The sequence below is a fragment of the Amblyomma mixtum genome, chromosome 8 (assembly GCF_055824585.1).
Source record: "Amblyomma mixtum isolate Tamu chromosome 8, ASM5582458v1, whole genome shotgun sequence".
NCBI classification, from domain to species: domain Eukaryota; kingdom Metazoa; phylum Arthropoda; class Arachnida; order Ixodida; family Ixodidae; genus Amblyomma; species Amblyomma mixtum.
The window spans coordinates 97324030-97340908 of record NC_143019.1 but is presented as its reverse complement, the minus strand read 5'-3'; positions in this window follow the sequence as shown (position 1 = coordinate 97340908).

The following is a 16879-nucleotide window of genomic DNA, read 5'->3' as shown; positions in this document are numbered from 1 at the left end:
TCATCTCTTTTCTGCTGTCCCCCAAGGCAGCTATTGTTCTGCTACAAAAGTCGCCTTCGTATCTAAAAAAACCTAGTTTACAAAATTTTTGTCCACTTTCACCCGCTATATTAAGTTGTACAGCTTGACCGCAACAATTTCCTTTCGGGCATATCACTCTTTGAGGTAAACGAAAGAGCACAGCCGAGATATTCGCGCACGTCAGATATATGGCAGCTGTGTATAATTGGAGCGTTCATGAAAAACAATTAATCAAGGTTTTTTTACACAGAAAAACGAGATTATATTTAGACAGTGAAAAAGGGGTGCTTCGAAAAAGACAGGCATCACTACCACGAAAAAAAACCTGCAATATGTTTAAAATATCACGCGCAACAAATGCTTTAATTTGAAATCCAGACGAACATGCATGAACAAAAAGCAAACAACGAATACGAGCTGCATCACAAGAGACGCAATCACTTATCAACATCGGCATGCAACAGTATTATCATTGTCTGTTAGCAACATTCTGCTTAAACGGGGGATCATAGAACATTTCCGCTTCTTTTTGTTTCGGAAACATTGCCCAGGTAGGGGAAATATAGTGTCCGAAGTCAGGCATCAATGAAAGTTTTCGTCCCAAGAAGATTTGGTTTGGTTTATGGGGTTTAACGTCCCAAAGCGACTAAGGCTATAAGAGACGCCGTAGTGGAGCGCTCCGGAAATTTTGACCACCTGAGGTTCTTTAACCTGCACGGACATCGCACAGTACACGGGCCTCTAGAATTTCACCTCCAAACAAATTCAACCGCCGCGGCGGAGTGCCAAAAAGGCGCCTCCAAATTCAGAAACTGGTCAGCATAACTAGTTTTAACAACCCAACAAAGCTTACAATAATGGACGATCAAACTCGAAAACAACATAAACAGATCCGTCATTCTGTCGTTCAAAGTGAACGTCACGTCGTTCATAGTAAACGTCAGGTTGAATTTCAGTTCCGTTCGTTTTTTTTTTTTCAAAAAAGGTTTCCAAACCCTTACTGTAGGGTAGTTTGGCGTGAAAGAAGATCAAGAGGAGTGCTCGTAGATGATGACAGCAGAGAGTATATTTGCAGCATACATATACAGAGAGTAAAACTGGAAGAAGGAGGGGTGATATTAAAAAAAGAACAAACTCTGCGCTACTCTACTCATCAACCTAATTGGTTAGAGCGTAACTAGAACTGCGTTATATGCAAAGCATGTAGCTCCAGCTCGCATTGGACTCCCTTCTTTCACTTCTTTTTTTACAGACTTATTTAACAAAGAAATAGGGGCGATAATTTTCCCAAGCACACCACCACCTCCTTCTCCACTCGCGTTGCAAGTAAAGTTCTTGACACTGATGCGTGCCACCCGTCATCAGTGCGTGTTGTCCGTCAGCAACCAAAGTTAAAGGAAAAGAATCACGAAGCCGGTAAAGCACAGAAGGCGGGACGCTCGGCGGATAAGAATGGTTTGGTTAGGTTTATGAGGTTTAACGTCCGAAAGCGACTAAGGCTATGAGAGACGCCGTAGTGAAGGGCTCCGGAAATTTCGACCACCTGGGGTTCTTTAACGTGCACTGACATCGCAAAGTACACGCGCCTCTAGAATTTCTCCTCCAAAGAAATTCGACCGCCGCGGCCGGGATCGAACCCGCGTCTTTCGGGTCAGCGGCCGAGCACCATAACCACTGAGCCACCGCGGCGGCCGGATAAGAATGAGGAATGGACTTTGATGTCACGCATTGCCAGAAAAAAACACTTAATTGCCTTAAACAGCGTTCCTAAACTCTCTCCATCAAAAACGCCTCGGTTAGGCCCCGCGGAAGTGCGAGCAGTTATGGGACATCGGGTACCATTCCGACGATAGCCTACGGCGTAAGGGGGCCCCGTGAAGATAGCGGTGGTGCGTCAAAAGACCATGTCCAACAATGGAAAGCCGCTTCCGCGGTTGCAGGCGTCCTGCAAAACGGTTGCAGCTGGAAATGAGCGGCGGCCTCACACGCCCCTCCATGAGTATAACCAAGTTTGTTATCATCTCGTTTACGCTTACTAAAAAAAGGCCACACCACCTTAACGGCACACAATGTACGCCCTCCCGGGACAGAGTTTCTACTGGTTACCTCGACACTTAGAGAACTAATCAAACATAAAAGCAATAAGGAAACATAAAAATCAACACTGCTGCATGTTGGAATACAGGTATCTGGAATGGGCAGCCACATGACACTACGGAGAGTCCAAATTCTCGTGCACAGACACACGCCACTTAATTGCATCGCTCGCAGTGGTGGACAAGTCCGCACAAAACACTCATGAAAACAGGCTGAATGACCTCATACAATACGGTATCTTGCACAATCTAGACATCACCGAACAGTTCCGTGCACAGACCACGTCCACGTCGGCTGAATGAGAACATTCACGCCTGCCGAGGCAGGACTGGTTGCATTACTCCATCTGCAGAAAAGCCGACAGTTGGGCTCTCGCTGCAAGGATCGGGCTTACCCTTTCATGGAGGCTTAGGAGGTGGAGATGGTGCATAGGCTATTCCACCAAGTTTGGTGATGTTTGCCAGACTGCTATCTTTGATGCCCAAGAGATGCTGGTTACCTCTGAAGCGTCCGCCGCACCTCCAATGATTCTATGCGGTGCCATTCCGAATTTGTGCCGTATACGAGACATTTTTGCTGCCAACTCTGTTGCACAGATGTCTTCATGATCCCTTAATATGAGCCTATTGACACAAGCTGGGCTGTTCTCACGCTTACCCTCTATTGGGCATGAACTTTCTCGGCTGCTGGATGTCACAGTGTTCCCATGACCCCTTGCGCAGTCGCCAAGGAACCTCTCGCATGGACCTAACTGTGGCTTGGCCGCATGAAGGAGGGAGACGCCATCAAGCTGGTCAAGAGCCTAGTGATCAGCCGAGTCACGTAATCCCTCCCCTACCTCAACACCAAAAAGGGTGAAATGAATCAAGCCGACACCATCATAAGGAAAGCGTACAAGACAGCTCTCCATCTCCCATCCAATACAGCAACGAAGAAGCTGATCAGCCTCGGGGTTCACAACACCTTCCAAGAGCTCAGGGAAGCACAACCGGAAGCGCAGTGATAGAGACAACAGCAGACTCCCTCTGGAAGAGCGCTCCTATTAAAATTAGTGTATCCAGAATTTAGAAGGCTAGAACGAAAAATGGCGAGCATACCAGACGATATCCGCTGCACGCTTAAGGTAAGCTCGCTAACAAAAAACATGGATCCCAAACTACAGGCAACCAAACGAAACGCTCTAGCAAAATATGTAGAAAAGTATCTGGCAGGCAAGGCGAATACGGTATACACCGACGCCGCGCAATACCCCTACAAAAGGTGGAAGATGGAGCAGAAAGGCCTAGCTGCAGTGATAAATTGGGAGTATAAGGAAATAACTTGCGCATCGGCATGGGATTGCACAATAACCGAAGGAGAAGAAATGGCTGTTGCTCTAGCGGCCGTGGAGGGATACCGCGCAAACAGACCCCTAGCAATCTTCACCGACTCCAAAGAGGCTTGCCGTAACCAAATGAACAGCAGAATCAGTCGGAAAGCAGTCCGCATTCTCCTTCGCGCAGACTTTCCCAAAGAGCCAGTCAGACACACTATTTTCTTGATACCGAGACACACAGTGGAATCGAGGTCAACCATAGGGCCGACGAAGTAGCTCGCGAGCACACGAACCGAGCACTTCGACACGCGGCCCCCGAGGAGTTCTCGCGGGTAGTCCCGGAGTATTCGGAGATATTGAATTGTTACAGAGGAATGAGGGCAAGGTATCCTCCCCCCCCCCAAAAAAAAAAACAAAAAAAATTCCAAATCAACAAGAAGCAGTATACTGGCGGAAACTGCAAACGGGAACCTTTCCGAACTTATATATTAAGCAAAGTGTACCCGGATATACTGGGGCATACTTCGGGGTCTGGGGCCAAACCCACCCTATATCATATCAGGTAGGAATGCAAAAGTAAAAGGGCTTTCCATAGAATACAAAGACCGAGTGCGGAACAGTAGGAGAGTTTGCTCTCCAGAAGCAACCCCGTTCTCCAGAGAGAACTGCTCGTCCATGCTGGCGCCGACATTTCGCTGGCTGGCCTCTCTGGAAACCAGCGCTGCGCGCCCGCCGTCGCTCAAAGCAGGCCCAGACTCTCTCGTACATGTCGCGGCGTGGAGCGTGAATCAACCCGCCTCGCCGGCGACTGGTGCGGACCCTTCCTCCTCCCCTTCCTCTCCGTCGGCTCGAACACCTGCGACGCTCCGCCGGCCGCCCGTTCCTGTCTCCAAGCCTTCAACGGCCGACTGCCTCTCGGCTATTCGTCTAATTTGAACGGTGGCCAGTGCCGTGACCTGATTAGAGGATTTGAACGGCTGGCTGCCTCAACAGACACCGGCGGCTTCAAAAACGGAGCCGCGCTGAACCCGCGGAGCAGACGGGCAGCAGAAGAGCCATCACGCCGGAGCTACGCTCGCCGCCGGGGCCGCCCTTCTTCTTTGTGCTAGCCCGTGGTGCTCTTTGCCCTTGTATCATGTAAAAGCCCTTGTACATACTGTACATAAAAGTGCTTTGACTCACCGTCGCCTAGACCGTTTCTTGGCTCGGACACCCAGTCCAACAGTGGTGGTAGCGGTCGGATGCCGAAGTCCCAACACTGGATGGCAGCTGCGGGATTGACCGGCGTCAGCTACCTCGGCGCGGTGAGTGCCTGATGTTTTCCCCTCCATTCGCCAGATTGCTCTAGCACACGTGACTGTAGTTCAGAGTAGGGCTGTGTGTTGCATTGGAGAGAGCTTTGCTGTTTCGAGCCAAGTCGGAGCGCTTTGAAACGAAAGCTGGTGCAGAGGGAGTAAACGAGGCGTTGTTGGAAAGAATTACTTGCGCGAGTCGTACTAGTAGCGCTATAGTAGTGAACGGCAAGCAAATTCTAAGAAAAGGGCAACCTACAAGAGGATATTATGCGCGATGGAGATGTTGGGCATTGATTTGGGCCCCACAAAACGAAAGCATGCGATTCTTGAGATCATGTCGAAGGAGAATGTAACGGGTGACGAAGCCAATGAAGCCTGCGATGAGATCAAAGAACGGAGGCAGCTTCAGATAAAACGGCGTGCTAGGAAACTGATGGACCTGGAGCTTGAAGCGCATGAGATCGCATTCGAGAGATATAGAACACTGTCCGCTCTGCATGAGACCAACGGTCAGCAGCTGAGTGACAGGCCGCGGCCCTTCGTGATCGCCAAAGATATGGCGAAATATTTGGCGGAGTTCGAGCGCTTCTGCGAGAGAAAGCGCATTGAGCGGAATGGTTGGGCACAGAAGTTGGTAGCCTGCTTTCCAGTGAAGCGTATGGCGTTGTCAAGCGCCTGTTGGACGGCGGCGTGGAGGACTACGATGAGCTGAAAAGCCTCTTACTGACGATATATAACGTGTCACCGCTGGACCTTCGCCAAAGATACCTGAGAGAGAATAGCACCCCATCGTTTTACGATTTTCTCTACCAGTTTAAAGTCGACATTTTAGAGTGGCTCGAAAATGCTGAAGGGTCGGAAGATCGTGACAAAGAGGTAGAGTGCGTCGTTGTAGAGCAGCCCTGCCAGTGCGGCACAGAGGAACGTAGTCCTTACGTGGCAGATGGAACTGCTGCTGTAACAGTGGGAATTGCCCCGCATTCGCCAACCGAGAAAACCTCTATACCATCGGATAAGGTAGTCACAGCATCGGACGATGCACTTACAGAGGTCTCTCCCATTGAAATTGTGGCGGAGTTACCGGAAAGCGGATCTCCTAGCGTGTCAAAAGCAGGAGAAGTTGCCGAACAGGGCAGAGAGGACGTCCGTCTGGACTTTAATGAAAACGCCTGCGCCCACGCAAGCGAGGTAAACAAGGAAAGCACATCGTGTTGTGCATCGCGTTCGGCAGAAATGCAGAAACCTTACACTTACGATCAACGGAAGCGGGTGCATGTAGAGTTTGCGGACGCTGAGTTGTGCGTTGGTGTCTCTGGCGAGCGATGCGAAACGAGTCCCGTGGTTTCGCACTGCTCTGAGGTTTGCGACTTTCCAGAAAGCAGCTGCAGTAGTGGGAACATCGCGACTGAGTGCAGAGCCGACCCTCATCCGCAATCGGCTGAAACGCGTCAGGAGCGCGACGATAGCTGCGTTTCAGCAGCAGTAATGTGAGTAGAAAACACTGGTTCGTCTGAACCTGAAGAAACTAAGGTGCTGGACGACAGTGGAAAACAGAACGTTCCAGACAACATAGCGGCGGTAGACGTCAACCCGTCCGAGAAAGATGAGGCCGAATGCGCACTCAGAGACGCTGAGCGGGAAGAGCGCAGCTTTGAGGAACTTATTAAAGGCGCCAAAGACAGGCCTGATCTAGGTAGCGCATGTGAACCGGCTGACAACCACAGTGATATAAACAGAGAGCAGAAACCTAGGCGACGAAAGCAGCATGTGCTTTCACCAAAGAAACTGAAAGGAAAGCACAAGATGGGAAGCTGCAACCGGAAGAAAAGTAACAGCCAGTTCCGAAAAGTGAGCTATCACCACAAGGTGACAGACAAACAATGCTGCCGCCGAAAGGACAGTAAAGGCAAGCTCAAGAGAGAGAGAGAGCTGTCACCGAAAGACGATGAAAGGCAGGCAAAAGAAAGAGTGGTGCCGCCGAAAGATGAAAGGCAGGCATAAGAAAGACGGTCGCCGCCGAAATGAGAGAAAGGGCGAACACGCGAAAACGGGCTGCCCCCATCGGAAGCATCTGCTTCAACGGCTCATGGATAGCAGCAGTCAGTCACTTCGACAGCCCTGAAACTAGCGTCACAATCAGAGCTAAAGAAGTGTTCCAGGCGTCGCTATCGCGCAAAGCGAAACACATAAGTGTGCCGAGGCAGATTGCTCTGGGCAGTAAGGTAAACTGCAAAAAGAAAGCATACAAGCATTCGCGCGGGAAAGAGTACCTTCGGGGGAAACCGAGATACAAGAGAACGCTGCCCAGGAGGCGAAAAATTAAGGAGCAGCACAAGTGTGAATTTTTCCGCCAGCACGGAGCGAGCAAGACGCGCAAAGGCGCGTGCTCTCATGACTGCTCTCGCTTTCCGCTGCAGTCACGGGAGAAACCGCGCTCCCACAAAAAGCGGCTGGCGCGCGCAAGAAAAGCGCGTGTACGGCACAAAAAGGGCAAGATTTTATGGAGCCGTAGTGGCAGAGGCAAGAAGAAACCGCCTAAGCGCTCGGCCAAACTTGGGTATCGCGATGGAAAGCCGCGAAGGGAAATAACGCCATTTTGTAGGTGCAAATTCAAAAGGCCGGGTAGATGCGGACTTCGCACCGAGCGAAAAGGACGGGTGCGCGAGAAATCGAGGACTCGTGGGTCTCACTTGCCACCACGAACAAAGGAAAGGAAAGAAAGGTCCCACCGGACGCGTTGCGCACTCGCTACGGAACGTCGCGACTGACTCGCGAAGCGCAAAGAAAGGGACAAGTCGCAAGTGAGTGAAAGCGAATCTTTCTCGTTTTGTTCCCCTCCCCCCCTAGAAACTGGAAGGACAAGTATAGAGAGAGAGAAAAAAAAGAACGCAGCTACAGCGAACGAGGCAGAGCCATTAGCTTTCGCTGTAGCGGGTGTCGTTTAACGTTCGTTAGAAGTGACTTAAACGCTGATGTAGATACACTAAGCCGTGCGTACTAAGCAAGGCTGCCTTTGACCGCCTCGTGACTTACATTTTGACACTTCGCGAACAGTTATCAAGTTCGGTCGTAAATTGGGGCAAAATTTATATCCTCATTTGTGGCCTCAGCTGAGTGTTTTCTGGCCGAGTGATCTCAAGAGAGCAGATTTATTTTGCATTCATTTCATTCCGTGTTGCATGTTTGACACTTTGTTTGAGCTTATTACTTTCGAGTTCAAGTATCCCACATGTGTCTCTTGTTGAAGAGGGAGCGAAAAGGGGACAGAACTACTGCTAGCGGAGTTTTTGTGACTTTGAAGTCGGGTGTATTGACGGGTGACGGACGGCACTTGCTCGTCCTGGGTGTTGCCTGTTGTCGGTCGGTTCTTGGCAAGATCCATAACTACAGCGCAAACGACAGGACAGAGATGAAGAAGGGACACCACACAGCGCTGTCCTGTCGTTTGCGCTGTAGTTATGGATCATCAAAAACACCAACTCGCCCAACAAATGCTTTTGTCGAACTTGGCAAGAAGCAGAACGATCAACGACCGATGCTGAAAAGCAAGCTCTTCTGAAGGACCGAGCGAAGTTGGGCCATGCACCTGGGCGACAAGGCGGCGGTGCAGTGATCCTGTCCTGACGAGCGGGACCTGTTCACGGAAAGGAGCCAGGAGCTACCAGCGGCTGAACACCGGACGAGAACTTGGAGGAGACTGGCGTACGAGCGCGCCCCGCATCCGAGCCACGCGGAATTAGCTCGTCTTCGTGGCGCATTGTCTGGCGGCAGTGGTGCTGTTGTGCCGGCGCCCACATTTCGCTGGCTGGCCTCTCTGGAAACTAGCGCTGCGCGCCCGCCATCGCTCAAAGCAGGCCCAGACTTTCTCGGACATGTCGCGGCGTGCAGCGTGAATCATCCCGCCTCGCCGGCGCCTGGTGCGAACCCTTCCTCCTCCCCTCCTCTTCGTCGGCTCGAACACCTGCGACGCTCCGCCGGCCGCCCGTTCCTGTCTCCAAGCCTTCAACAGCCGGCCGCCTCTCGGCCATTCGTCTAATTTGAACGGTAGCCAGTGCCGTGACCCGATTGGAGGATTTGAACGGTTGGCTGCCTCAACGGACACCGGCGGCTTTAAAAACGGAGCCGCGCTGAACCCGCGGAGTAGACGGGCAGCAGAAGAGCTATCATGCCGGAGCTACGCTCGCCGCCGGGGCCGCCCTTCTTCTTGGTGCTAGCCCGTGGTGCTCTTGGCCCTTGTACCACGTAAAAGCCCTTGTACATGCTGTACATAAAAGTCCTTTGACTCACCGTCGCCTCGACCGTTTCTTGGCTCGGACACCCAGTCCCCACAGTGATGGCAGCGGTGGGATGCCGAAATCCCAACAATGCCCAGCGAGCAGCCAAACTCAGCGGATTCCTGGAAAAGGAGCGCCGACCCTGCAAGACAGAGGATGCAAGCCATCAGGAAGATGGAAAACCTCTGTCGCCCGAAAGAACTTCTAAAATAGAGCAAATAAAGTTTATCCTATCCTATCATATCCTTGGCCGTTACTGCTTTCTGATACGTGCTTTGGAAGCAATAAAGCTGGTCAGTACTGATTGCTTCGTTGTTTGCGTTTTCACGGACTTCCTGAACATTGTGCAGAAGCTCTTGTGAGCCATTAGGGCTAAGTTTATCACCTAGCTCGCCGTCCGTATCAGTCGCCCAATCGGCACACGTTTCAGGTTGAGTGCGGCTCACTGCAGAATCGGTACTATGTTTCAAAAAGAACGATTCTTTAGAGGGCAGTGAGTCATTTGAGCTCACATGAGGACCTCATCTTGAACGCACTTGGTCTCCGTCGACTAGTTAACATTTTATGTCCCCAATACTAGTTGAAAATCCCCCATGTCCGGTATCGACTACTACGACTGGATTTTAGGGAGCTCTAAAAGCGCTCTCTATATACGGTCCGCGTTTTCGCAACTTTTCTCTCCCGTGGTTTCGCTTTCAGTGCCCTTCGATAGTTCTATCTCGAGAGCAACTTTTCCTGACAGTGGTTTTCAACCTGAATTGATAGAGCCTCAGATGCTTCCACTGTCTGGATCTCAGTAACCATTTAGTTATTTTGGCCTAGGGCCTTTCTCAACTATTCATCGAAATCGCTACCAACCTCAACAGTCCTCTGAGCTTCAGGGCCTAGGTATGCATGGCCTCTGTCCTTTATTTTGGATGTAGTGTCATGCAATCCGTCGCCCGCATAACCCAGCTCAAGCTTTTTCAGCTTTTCTCTCTCATTCCACTCAATCTGTCAAATTCCCTCCTGGAATGGCACTCCAATGCGGTCAATAACTTCCTGCTCTGCCTCTGATGGGGTAACGAAATGAAGCGCTTCCCATCCAGGGACAAACTCAGAACTTACGACGCATTTTTGACTGAAATGTCCTTTCATGTCAGTTAAAATGTACCGCCCCTTGAAATGAGTTCCTTCTCCTTCATCCAGGCTCAATGCCTCCAACAAATTTTTAGGCAGGTCGTTATTAACCTCACCAGCACAGTTAGCTTCGGGTGCTAGGCCTGCATGGCCTTTGTCCTTTCCATCGGAGCAGTGCAATGCTTCCCGCCGCCCGCGTACCTCAGCTGGAGCATCTTTAGCTGTTCCTGCTTCTGCCTTTCCATCTGCTTCATCCGGACCTGAAACTTCTCAAGGCGGCGAATAGTTTTTTCACCCTGCCTCTGAGAGTAAAACGCCTTGAAGCGTTTTCAGTTGTAGGCCTAAGTCAGAACTGAAGTTCTTAAGAGTGAAATTTACCCCCATGGCGTTCACTGTTCCGCGCCTGCACCCTAAGCTTCACAGGTGGGTCAATTCCATTTGGAGATTAGGTCAAGCCTGTCTTACACCCGTGAACAGCCATGTTCATCGGCGGCCAAAGTCATACCAAGAAACAATTTTTCGGCGGAGCATGCCATATTCCGGATTAGGCCGCGTTGAGGATGCTTCATGCTACATCTTAGCGACCCATAATTCAATTTTTGTCGATTTCATCCAATGTCACTTCATGGTCAAAATTCGGTGGTTGGTGTTTGGTTGGTAACAACGTTATTTAAAAATTCTGTTGTTCGTGCGTTATTTATGCAGGGCGCATTTTCTCGAAGCGCCGACTACTTGTCAGGAACTAACCCTTTAATTTTCGTTGATTCTGGCCCAGAACAATTCAAGGTCAAGTTTCTGGTAGTCCATGCAATAGTTCAGCAAGGACCATATGAGGGTATACCATTTTACATTTCCGACCTTCAGCGTCATTTGCAAATGCCTTCACAGCAGTTTTAGAGCAGAGGCAAATTCGTTTACGTGAGTCGCCAAGAGGCTTCACTCACCGTACGGCCTTTGCCGAGAATGCAGCTAGAAGTGTTTTTGCACGCACAAAAAATGGGGTTTCTTGCCTGACAGTCGTAAGAACAATACACTTCTATTGGAACCATCCATTCATTCAAAGGAAAGATTCACTGTAGGCTGAGTGACCCGTTTACTATGCAGAGACCCTATTTCCACGCAACGGCAGTCCATACGCTCTGATAGTTTATAGAAGGTTCAGAATATGCCGCCCTGGTGATCGACTGAGAAGTAAAGGCTTCCTAAACTACATCTATGCACACTTGGAACCGCCCGTGCACCCGCTTCAACCCAGTCCGCAGTTGTGTTATCTAAGGCACAGCGAATAGACTCGACGAAGAGAAAGGCCGTTTGGGCACGCGCAGGTTAAGTTGAGGGCAAAAAAATGGCACAAGAGTGAGAGTCGAGGAAGTAGAGGGCGCGTCGCACGAAGGGAGAAGCGCAGGGGCGGGGAAATGTTCTTATCGGGATTTCCGCAGAAGCGCCGGCGCTAAAAGGAATGAAAAGATGGTCACTGTTCAACGGTGATCCCGGTGGGGCCATGACTGAAGGCGCTGTCGAACCAAAGCTGTCGAACCAGATATCTACGCTGAACCCCAAGTTGAGGGCAGACCGGGAGTTTGTTTGCCATAGCACAGCACGTAATGAAAATTTGAGAGGACCAAAGTGCCCCCCCCCCCCCCAAAAAAAAAAAAAAGAAAAATCAGAGTATACGTATGCAGCGCCCTCTCCGACAGCTTAGGCGAATTGTCGGCCTCATTCGGGTGGGTACTTTGAAGCCATTGATTCTAAGTTACCACACGCCTTCTGGTCACGTACCCAGAGGTGGAAAAAAAAAGTCTCCCACCGCGGCGCTCATCTGCTTTTTGTATCGTGAGCAGCGACCTAGTTATATCTGGGACACACCTTTATTTATTTATTTATTTATACAGAATACCCCTAAAGGCCCTCGAGAGGGTATTACATAGGGGGGGGGGGGGGGCACAGGCAATTGAACAGAATAAAAGAAAAACCACAAATATAAAACAAACAACAAAAGCACAAATAAGACACACTGGATGAAATAAGTAAGCAAAAGAAGCAATCAAAAGCACAAATAAGACACTTTGCATGACATATAAGTAAGCAAAAGAATCAAAAGAATGGCAGCGCGGCAAAGAACGAAGATTACTGCATTATTGAAATTATACAAACAGAACACTAATACAATGAATCTTTTTAGTAACAAACCCTGCAAAAAAGGAAGCCATGAACAAATAAAATAACAATGTATGCGAAGAGTTAAGCAGTAGTTATTGAAGATATAAGTTTAAAATATTTATCAGGATCAGTGGTGGTTGCGATATGTGAAGGCAGAGTGTTCCAGTCAGATATTGTGCGTGGTAAGAATGAATGCGCATAGATAAATGTTCTGCACGTGAAACGTCTAACTTTAAAGGGATGATCGCGGCGGTCAAAAATCGAAGTAGGCGAAGAAAAGAAGTCGTTATGAAGTGATGGATGATGATAAAGCTTATGAAAAAGTGACAGTCGTGCAATTTTACGGCGGAGACATAGATCCTGGAGACCTGCGCGTTTCTTTAAGGCTGTGACGCTGGTGTTACGTGAATAATCGGAGTAAATAAAACGAACGGCGCGGTTCTGCAATGATTCAATGTTATTTATTAGGTAAGATTGGTAAGGGTCCCAAATAGCCGAGGCATATTCAATTTTAGGTCGAATTAGAGTGGTATAGGCATGAGCACGGAGGTGAGGAGGAGCATGCTTTAGGTTATGTTTTAAGAGACCTAATGACCGATTAGCAGATGCAAGCATAAGGTTAATATGGTGGTTCCATGCTAAGTCTGAATGAAGGTGAAGTCCTAAGTACTTATACGTGGTGACTAGCTCGAGTGAGGTATTATTTAAGGAGTATGCTGTTTGAATTCGAGACATTCGGTTAGTAAAAGACATCAATTTAGTTTTTGAATGATTAAGTTGCATAAGCCAGGTTGAGCACCATGCTGTTACTGAATCAAGGTCAGATTGAAGGGATTGGTAATCGGTGTTAGAATAAATTTTGCGATAAATTACACAATCATCAGCAAAAAGTCTGATATGGGAAGAAATGGAATCCGGTAAATCGTTGATAAATATTAGGAAAAGTAAGGGGCCAAGCACACTTCCTTGTGGGACGCCAGAGTGTACTTGGCTAAAAGACGAATTGTGGTTATTGACAGTTGTAAATTGAGACCTGGAAAAGAGAAAATCTTTAACCCATGCAATGACAAGAGGGTTAATATTAAGCAGTGCTAGTTTCATTAATAACCGGTTGTGTGGTACTCTGTCCAAAGCTTTTGAAAAATCAAGAAATATGGAGTCTACTTGAATGCCAGCATCAATCGATGAATGTATGTCTTGAATGAATCCGGCAAGTTGCGTTTCGCAAGAGTAGCCTTTACGGAACCCATGTTGATATTTAAAGATAATGTTATGTTCTTCAAGATAGTTAATTACCTGAGAGTGAATTACGTGTTCAAGAAGTTTGCAAACAGTGCTAGTTAATGAAATGGGTCGGTAATTTAGTGGTGAGGAACGATCGCCAGACTTGAAAATTGGCACAACTTTAGCTAGGCGCCAGTCCAGCGGAATCACGCCTGATGATAGAGATTGTGAAAAAATAGCGGACAAGATGCGATGAATACCATCAGATGAATTTTTGAGTATTTTGTTATTAAAGCCAAGGTGATCTGATGCTGATGCTGTTTTAAGCTTCCCTAGTAAGGATAAGATACCGGTCTCACTGATAAATATTTCGGACATTGATGTATTAGAAGTGCTGACAGAAATAGGAGGTAGAGGGAGATCTTCACGGGTAAAAACGGATGTGAATGCGTTATTGAAAAGTTCGGCGCATTCGGCCACTGGAACACTGCTGCCTTCCGCGTTAGTAAGAGTAATGTCAGGATGATTAGCGGGGTTTATTATCTGCCAGAACTTCCGTGGATTGTTTGTTAGCATTGCCGGTAGATCGTGTGTGAAGAAGTGCCTACGTGCAGTTATCAACTCAGACTGATATTCCTTATCACATAGTTTGTACCGTTGCCAAGATTCGGAGTGTCTGTTCTTGTCGGCTTGTCTGTAAAGGCGCTTTTTCTTGTTATTAAGGCGACGTAGATGCCTATTAAACCAAGGCGCTGTGTTAGTGCAAGGGATACTGATGACGGGTATGAATCTGTCAATGAGAGTAGCAAGTTTCACGCTGAACAGGTTCCAGTTCGTTTCCACGGAGCGTGACGAAAAATCGTGAAGAAAATGATCAGCAAAGACTGACAACTGAGCGTTTATTTCGCCGAAGTTTCCTCGGTTGTAGCACCTTATTTGTTTAGTACGAGTTACCTTTTTATGGGGCACAAAATTCAGGTTACCCGTGATTATGGAATGGTCGGAAAGGCCTTCTAAGAGCGCAATGTTGGAGCAAAGGTAAGGATCACTTGTCAAGATAAGATCGAGAATATTGGCTGTAGTGGCGGAACGACGCGTAGGTTCAGAAATAAGTTGTTGCAAAGAGAAATCGAGACAGGACTGGACGAAAGCCTGAGCTTCGGGATCATTGGCAGGAGCTGTTAAAGACGACCAGTTAATAGCCGGAAAGTTAAAGTCACCAAGTAAAAGTAAGCTTGAATTCGGGAAACGACAAGTAAGATCGCTTAGTAAATTAGAAACCTGACTTGCGAATGAAGAATTCATGTCCGGAGGGCGGTAAATGACGCCAATGATGGCGACCGTGGGACCACAACTCAACCGAACCCATACCGATTCTATGTACGACGTGACCTCGATAGGCACAGCAGTGAGCACTTTATTTACAGCCAGAAGAACACCGCCACCTCTACGGCCCGTGCGGTCACAACGAAATATGTTGAATTTACTCGATCCTGTGTTCCACGTGTTAGTTTCGTGAAAAAACGACTAGCTGGCTCTTCCAGTACTATGAACGTGTTCACTTCAAAATGCACTTACAAAGGAGTGAAAGGGGTTCCAAAAGAGTGTGCCCCACTTAAAAAAAAGCCGAAACGACTCTGTTGAGAAATAGCCTCCGCCCGCGCGAGACGGCGACCATCATGGGTGTCTGCAGTCATGTTCTTCGGAAGGGGTCGCACCTGGAGTGCAAAGCGCCAGGCTTCAGGGATGCGGACCCGTTCTTCTGTATGTGTTGCGTAGGATATGTGTAAGCGGGTCAGAAGGCGGCTCCCCGCAGGTGTTTTGCTTAGGCGCAAGTTTTGATTGTTAAGATGAGCTTCTCGTAACTCCCCAAAGGTGTTGGTCATCACCAGACCGAGGAGACGCTTGTTGGACGTCGTTATAGGGAGGTCGAGCGCTCTCTTATAAATCTTGCGGAGAACTACTTCTAAGGCATTCTCATCGCAAATGCATAGGTGGAGGTAGGGAGCCGAACATAAAATCCGGCTGGTCACGAACGCATTGGCCAGCCGCAGGGCATCTTTGCATCGTAGTCCCCCCTTTTATTGGACACCCGGCGGAGCATCCGACCCACCTGCTCCCCCACCTTACGTAGCTTGTTTAGGGTAGCGTCAATCTTGCGCCTATGATGAATGAAAAGCCCCAGTACCCGGATCTCCTCGTGTTCAGGTATCGGTCCGCTAAATAGGGAAAGGGCAATTTTGGTTGCGCACTTTGAGTTGGGGCTTATGTGCACAAATTCAGATTTGCTCGGGGAGCATTCAAGACCACAGCGACGAGCGTATTCGTCCACAATAGCTGCCGCTTGTTGCAGGTTGGTCTCGATGTCTCCAACCGATTGTTGTGTTGCCCAGAGGGGGATGTCGTCCGCATACAGAGCGTGCTGCACACCGGCGACCTCTGCCAGCTGGGTAGGGAGCTTCATCATGGCCAGATTAAATAGTAATGGCGAGAGGACAGCTCCCTGTGGGGTCCTTCGTGTGCCAAGTTGATATGGGCCATATTCTGTGTCTTGCAACCGGATATAGGATTGGCGATCTGTAAGGAATTGTTTGATATAATTGAAAGTATTGCGCTCACAGTCTGTTTGCGACAAGTGGGATAGGATGATCTCGTGGGTCACATTGTCGAAAGCCCCCCGCAGGTCAATTGCGACGACTACTTTATCATTGCTGGGGTGCTCGACGGGGTCGAGAATCTCCTTGTGAAGTTGCAACAGGACATCTTGTGCGGACCGGTGTGGGCGGAAACCGTACGTGGTGTCTGCGAAAATGTTTTGCTGTTCCAGGAAAGCCGACTATCTTTCGCGGACCATAGTCTCCATCAGCTTCCCCACACACGAAGTGAGGGAGATGGGTCGGAGGTTGTCGGTGTTAATGGCTTTACCTGGCTTGGGAATGAAAGTTACTAGTGCCGTTTTCCAATCTATGGGGAGTGGTGTGCCTCCCATCCAGATAGTGCTGAAGTAATCGAGGAGAGTTTCGTACGCGGGCTCTGGGAGGTTGGCAATAAGCTTTACCGTCACCTTGTCCCGGCCTGGTGCTGTACCTTGCTTCATTTTAGCCAGGGCCGCTTTTAGGTCATGGAGCTGGAACGGTTGATCCAAATCCGCGTTCTCGGAACCTGCATACGAGTACGCCTGACCACGGGGATCCTGGTGTATACTCAAATATTTGTCGCGGAGCGTATCGGCCAGTTTGGCCGTGTCTCCAGTGAAGTTGTGTATACCCCTTTGAAGCTGTTTTTGTGTCTCAGTACGGGTTTGTGCCGGATCAATAAGGGCGCAGAAGAGGCGCCACGTACTCCAACTCAACATTTGCCGAGCTACAGTGTTG